At 42.2% G+C, this 7,038-nt stretch overlaps 1 long non-coding RNA gene across 1 annotated transcript in view; it reads right to left on the minus strand.

The window, feature by feature from the left end:
* Positions 1–3,723: 3,723 nt before the first annotated feature.
* The window catches only part of LOC117945854, a 17,989-nt gene continuing 14,674 nt past the window's right edge, over positions 3,724–7,038 (minus strand). The window contains exon 3 of the long non-coding RNA XR_004656912.1: positions 3,724–3,738. This is a non-coding gene — a long non-coding RNA (uncharacterized LOC117945854). The remainder of the gene's footprint in view (positions 3,739–7,038) is intronic.

Consider the following 7,038-nt stretch of genomic DNA (forward strand, 5'->3'; position numbering starts at 1 on the left):
GAGAAGACAGATGATGCCTTGTTCAGCCAGCGGTACATTTCAGTGGCGCCCCAAATCACTACGCTGATTACCCTGAGCATCTGAAGCCATGACTTGCATTATTTGGGAAATCTCATTTTTATACAATGAGTCCAAAAGCTTTATACTTGCATAAAACATGCTACAGGAACTGTAGTCGGGGGATTTCAGGGGATGTTTTTCTTTCTTTCAGCTGTGTTTGCAGCGTATGTCACGCATATTGACAATGGAAGGAAAAGTGAATGACGCAGAAGCAGGAAGTTGGACTCAGAAGAGGGGAAAAAAGAAGCCTGCACAGTGATAAAGATAGATGACAGATATGTTTTGCAGCACCATTGATAATTTACAGTACTGTTATTTTAACAAAACCCTGCTAGAGATGGCCTGGCAGGATCGCCAAAAAGGTCGTCGCTGTTACTACCAGCTGGAGAAACAATTTAAAATCAGAGCTTTGTAGCACTTTTCAAATCACGTTCCAAGGTGTTTTAAATGGTAGAACCAGGATTAGCAGTCATGTTAATATGAAATACTGTGCACCTATGCCTAATGTAAATTTAAGGGTAAATAAATTGCCTGTTCTTTAAAGCGAAAAGAGAAAGAGAAGAGAAATAACCGGACATTGTGATTTAGAATAAAGACTTTCTGGAAGTCGACACAAAAGAAAAAACATGTTCTAAGAACGTTTGCAAAAAGTGACATGAGCTCATGAACACAAGGAGGGAAGAATAAGCAGTGTTGCAAACCGTATGCACAAACCAACATAATAATCTGGTACGTAAATTTCACATGTGCAAAAACCGCACTTTTTAGAGCCCACTGTACGCCACTCACTACAGTAAGGCAAAATGAGAAAGCTTCATGTCAGGTGGCACTTAATGTTGGGGTGGAACTCATTACCAACCCAACTTAGAAACACTGATTCATTCCCCCATCTCGAGTCTCAACTCAAAGCACATGTGTTTAAAACTGCCTATCAACTTGAATGTCTATTGCCATGTTGTTATTGTTGTAGTATTATTTAGCTGTTTTAAAATGTCTTGTGTGTATACCCTGTGCGGCATCCTTGAGAGCCGAGAAAGGCACCTTTAAATAAAATGTATTATTATTATTATTCAGAACCTTTCTCAAACTGCTAAGATTGACAAGTGTGAATCATGTGTTCGTAATGAAAACTAGCTATGGTGCTAACTCTAGCATATTTCAATTGTTTACTTATACTGATGTCCATAGATATGCACTGTCCCTATCTAAATAAAATATTAAAATAAAAAATAAATAAAAAAACTATTAATATTCCCTTTCACCTTTCATGTTGTGTGGATGTACAAATGTATGTGTTGCTTAACTTCTTCAAAAATTATACGGATATGGAGCTGTGTGTCTGAAATAAAGTTGGATTGAATAAACAGTGCAACAAAACAGACCAGCCTGTGACAGTGTGTCTTAATAGCTGGATGGTGTTCTACAAGTTCAGCAGCTTTTAGCACAATAGGCTCCCCCCTCAGGGAACGGCCCTGACGTACTTGTTTGGCTTGGTGAGGACCAGTTCCACAGAGCAGGTGTATCCTCGGCCTGCAGGAAGTCTTTGCTGTAGGCGCTGCACACTCTCTGGCTGACAAACACGTGGGCAGAAGCAGTTCTGGGAAGAATAACCTTGCAGTGAACAATCCCTCATCAGCTATTGTCAAAATCTGCATTTTAGCAATTTCTCCCCCTTAACTATAACTCAATGAAACTGCCCAGATAATTTCATGGAACATGTGTGGCATGACACCGATTGTGGCATTGTAAGGGCTTGCTTTGTATTCCTGGTCTTTACAACCCAATCTGGGAATGCTGACAAAAATATCTCCTCTGTTTTGATTTCTTTTTGTCCCATAGCGTGTTGGTGTTTCTATGAGTGGTGGGGCTTACAAGGCTATTTTAAATTGAAAAGGAAGCTTTATTTGATATCTGCATTTGAAGCTGAGAGCACGTTTTGCTAAGACACCCTGAGGATGACTTGTGGACTGACATGATAACCTGAAAAATGATGAGATGACCTTTATGGAACCCCAGGAGGAAATTCAGTCATTACTAGCAGTGAAGAAGAGAAGAAAAGGTTGTAAAACCCTGAGTTAAAAGGTAATAAAGGCTGTAAATGTCTCCAGGATATAAACATATTACTTCCTGACGACTACAGTGGAATGAAGGCACTTAGAGGAAGACCAATAAGGTACTGTATATTGGATTCCTTTCATGTTTACAGATCTCAACAGTGCTGGGAAGAACTCAAGCACAGTTTTAAAGTGAGTATTGTCATTTTGGGAAGCTTTTTTTTGTCCACTATGCCTGTGTAATAGTTACTTTGCAACATGTTTAAAGTCACAGTTGTATAAAATCTACAAAATATCAATTTGCTTTAGTGAAACTTGGACCGTAAAATCCTGGCTACAGTCATGGCTTTGTGTTACCATCATAACACAACATCCATCCATCTTCGTCCAATTATACGGTGTCGGGTCGCGGGGGCAGCAGCTCCAGCAGGGGACCCCAAACTTCCCTTTCCCGAGCCACATTAACCAACTCCCACTGGGGGATCCCGAGGCGTTCCCAGGCCGGGGTGGGAATAAAATCCCTCCACCTAGTCCTGGATCTTCGCTGAGGCCTCCACCCAGCTGGATGATACCAGATGCCTGAACCACCTGAACTGGCTCCTTTCGACACGAAGGAGCAGCGGCTCTACTCCGAGCTCCTCACGGATGACTGAGCTTCTCACTCTATCTCTAAGGGAGATGCCAGCCCCCCTCCTGAGGAAACCCATTTTGTCTGCTAGTACCTTGGATCTCATTCTTTCAGTCATGACCCGGACTTTACTCCTTCACTTAAGGCATAGACTCATTCCCTACATGGAGTAGGCACTCCATCAGTTTCCTGCTGAGACCCAGGCCTCAGATTTAGAGGTGCTGATCCTCATCCCAGCTGCTACACACTCGGCTGCAAACTGATTCAGTGAGTGCTGAAGGTCACAAGCTGATGATGCCATCCGGACCACATCATCTGCAAAGAGCAGCAATGAGATCCCGAGCCCACCAAACTGCAACCCCTCCCCACCCCAACTACGCCTCCATATCCTGACCAGAAATACCTCAAACAGGATTAGTGACAAAGTGCAGCCCTGGTGGAGGCCAACCATCACCTGGAACGAGTGACATACCGCCGAGAACCCACCGAGAACACAGCTCTCGCCTTGGTCATACAGAGATTGGATGGTCCTGAGAAGGGACCCCCTCACCTCATACTCCCGCAGCAACTCCCACAGTATTTCCAGGGGGACCCAGTCATACACTTCTCCAGATCCACAAAACACATGTAGACCGGTTGGGCATACTTAGACTCCCTCCAGGATCCTTGAAAGAGTGAAGAGCTGGAATCCACATTGTTCCTCTTACCTGAGATTATCGGTCAAACCCTCATTTCCAGCACCTTGGAGTAGAATTTAGGAGGCTGAGAAGTGTGATACCTCTGTAAGTGCCACACACCCTCTGGTCCCCCTTTTTGAAGAGGGGAACCACCACCCCGGTCTGCCACTCCTTAGCCACTGTACCAGAATTCCATTCTGAGGCGTGCCACATAACATTACAGTTTAGTATTTATTTTGAGTTATTTTTGAAGCAGAGCATTGACTGATCTGAAAATATAAAAACTTAAACGAACCATCCTTCACTTTGACTAGTTTTACTTTTGCAATGAAATTGTACATTTGACGGGTAATACTTTTACATAAGTAGTAATGTTTTGAATGTAAGAAAACAGCTGCCTTCTGCCACTGAAAAGAGGTTGTTGAGAGCGATGAGAGTGAACCGAAACAGCAAATGACAGACATGACAGAAACAACAAGCTGAAAGTAGCTAAAAAGCTCAGTAGAGCTGGAGAATTGGGTGAAAATTCAGATTTGATTAGTGAATGATAGACTTTTTTGCTTATTTAGTAGGTGGCCTCACCTGCCGATAGATTTCACCTTTCCCTCCATTTCATTTCATTTCTCTGTTTATTTGACAGGGACAGCAAAGTAAGTGTTAATTGGCCAGAGTTAGCTCGGTAGGCTACATTTTTCATCTGTTGTCCCTGGCCAGTTTTAAAATGGCAACCCCAAAAAATAAAATACAACACAATTACTTAATACAGTCAGCACGTAAAAGCAACGTACACAGACCAACTGAATTTAAAAAAGCACAACAACATGACAATTCACTTCAACATACGGTATGATGATGAGTTGCTGTACTTTCACATGAAGGTTTCTTTTGTGACTTCTTTAAATTTGCCCATGCTTGTAGAGTGAGTAAAATTGCAGCCGCATCTTTCCAGTTAGCATCAGTTGCTGCACATGCCGTCATGATGCTGGTGATCTATTTCTGCAGTGAGCAGTGAGAATATGTGGGTTTGTTTTGCTGCCACGCAGTTGCCCTCAGCTGTCCCATCACTCAGCAGGAGTGGGGGGAATGTCCCAATTCCTCCCTTTTTTCCTCTCTCCTCTACCCCCACTGTTCACTCTTAGTCGCTCTCAGAGACAAACACAGGCTAGACGAAGGAACTAGGTCAACCTCCAGCTATTAAACTTTTGTGTCCCTGTTGAAACACCGGGACAAATGGGTCCTAGTTCAACTCAGACACAAACAAAAGGCCTTCACATTCGTCAGAGACCTCAGCCCCACTTGCATCCCAATGAGGCGAGAGTGGAGGGACATCCACTCTCCCTCTCAGTTAGTATGCTCGCTGACCAGGAAACACAATGGGGTTACACAATTATATATTGGTATCCTGGTTGTGATGAGGATGGGAAGGTATTTTAATCAAAGCTACTCGGTATAACTGCACACATTATTCTGTCAGATGGGATGTGTGTATGACGTGACATTGTTGCTGCCGTTCCATCTCGGCTTCCTGCCTCTGTGTTATGTCTCCTTTCCCTTGCCTTTGTGGTTTTACTGTATGGACTTTATGGACTGCTTTAATGCCATTGCATCATCTGTGCTTGCTTGTTTGTGTGCCACTTGTTGTATGTCTTAATCCTTATTGCTTAGGCCTTCTGACATTATAGATGTATAGTAATTTATTTTAATTGAACCATTGGATTTTGAGATGCCTATTGTCAGCTGGCTGAGGACCAAAGCTTGAAAAAAGCCACAAAGGCTAAAGCTGCTCCTTTTACTGTACAGCAAATTAAAGGGAACTGTCCACGACATTATAAACTAATGAACTAAACTAAAAACTAAACTGTTTTGTGGCTTGGTGCTCTCAGTTAGCCTGTTAGCAAACACGCCATGCATGAAGCAGTCGAATAAAATGAAGTGTCCAAGGATTTGCATTTCATAATAGGGATGTCCCTTCCCTCTCGTTACTGATTGATTGAAAGTGGTCTCCCTAAATGAAAACCTGAATTATTCAAGCACAATATGGCAGGTTGGACTGTATTCATTTCCTGTTCAATCAGACAGTTTGATGGGTATTTAGGAACCACTGAATCCATCAGTTAAGAGTTATGGGAAACTATCTTTCCCAAAAGGAAAAGTGAAGGAAGTTATTAAAATTCATCCTATGTGGACCATGGATATCTGTATAAAATGTTATACCAATGGAGAAAGCAGGAGCTGTTGAGATATTTCAGTCAGGACTAAAGTGGTGGACCAATCAACCATTATAGATCCAAGTAAGAGAAAGATGAAAGACCTTTCTTTCTTTCTGCTGACACGCTCGGAACACCTTCTCAACAAATAAACCTCCATTACTCCCTTGATAACCTACCATGATGTCACTGAGCAAACACAGTAACAAAAGCCAGTGGCTCATTATGAAGCACTTCCTGCACCACAGTTTGTTGATTCTCTCTCTCTAGCAGGTGCTGTGAGCTCACTCGGAGGGTACAGACGTGTAACTCAAAACCCCAAATTATGGGCTGTGAAGTCAAGCAACAACAGGCATCAGCTCTGTTTGTCTGCCGGCCTGTCACAGGCACTGGGTTGGTTAAAAAGAGCAAAATGCATTATGGATGTTCATTGTTTTTGTCCTCAGGGTTGTAACCACAAGTGAATGAGCGGAACATGGATGTAAACATATGAGAGAGGAACAATTTCCAGACCAGCTGTTGGCAGAAATCTTTTTTCTATTTCCTTAAAATATTCTCCTTTTTACGGAATAATTGCTCCACAAAAATATATAATCTTGACCTTTTTGTAATAAACTTATTTTCCTTGTCAGCCTCATCAATAGAGACTGAATTATTGTCACTTTGATTTCACCTAATTATTTGTGTATTGTTCACTGAATCACTGAAAGTAATAATTCAGAGGTATGTGAAACAAGACTTATTTGTATAAAACAACCAACAACACAATCATATATGTATAAAGAAGGTCTTTTGGAGGCATTTTTGCTTCTATTGACAGAAGCTAATGTGACAAGAAATGTGGTGTTACAGCTGTGGTCATATTTAATTGCTAAAGTGTCTTTCTTCATGAATGTACATGTTTGTAAGGTGTGTATGCAAATAGCTGTGTGCCAGGACGAGGAGAGCATCGCTCCAGCAGGTGACTAGTGCATATTGATGACGCTTCCTTGGAGGAACAATGAAGAGCCAAGATGGCCTCGGCTAAGCGGCAGAATGAAAATAAAGGCACATCTCTCTCATCTCCCATCAGCCCATAGGGCACCGCACACAGACAACTTATGGCACTTGCCATGTAGAAGTTTGGGTTTAGCTGGAGGTAGTCTAGTAGTGGGCTGTATATTTTGTTAACCGCATTTTCTCCTTTTTACTTGAGTTGAGGAAGTTAGTTATTGTATTTTGATTCATGTAATTATCTTCCAGCTAGAGGGGTTATTCATGAAGTTTAGAGGTATTTTGGTTTGTTTTGTTGACCTTGGCCCACCCTGAACTCTGACTAGGATCCCAGTTTGGTCCTAGTTCCGAGATTTTGAATGAACCAGATTGTTTGCTTATCCAATGACCCGTCCCTGTGGCTGCTTGGGACATTGGGA

This window comes from Etheostoma cragini, chromosome 6 (assembly GCF_013103735.1).
Source record: "Etheostoma cragini isolate CJK2018 chromosome 6, CSU_Ecrag_1.0, whole genome shotgun sequence".
Classification (NCBI taxonomy): domain Eukaryota; kingdom Metazoa; phylum Chordata; class Actinopteri; order Perciformes; family Percidae; genus Etheostoma; species Etheostoma cragini.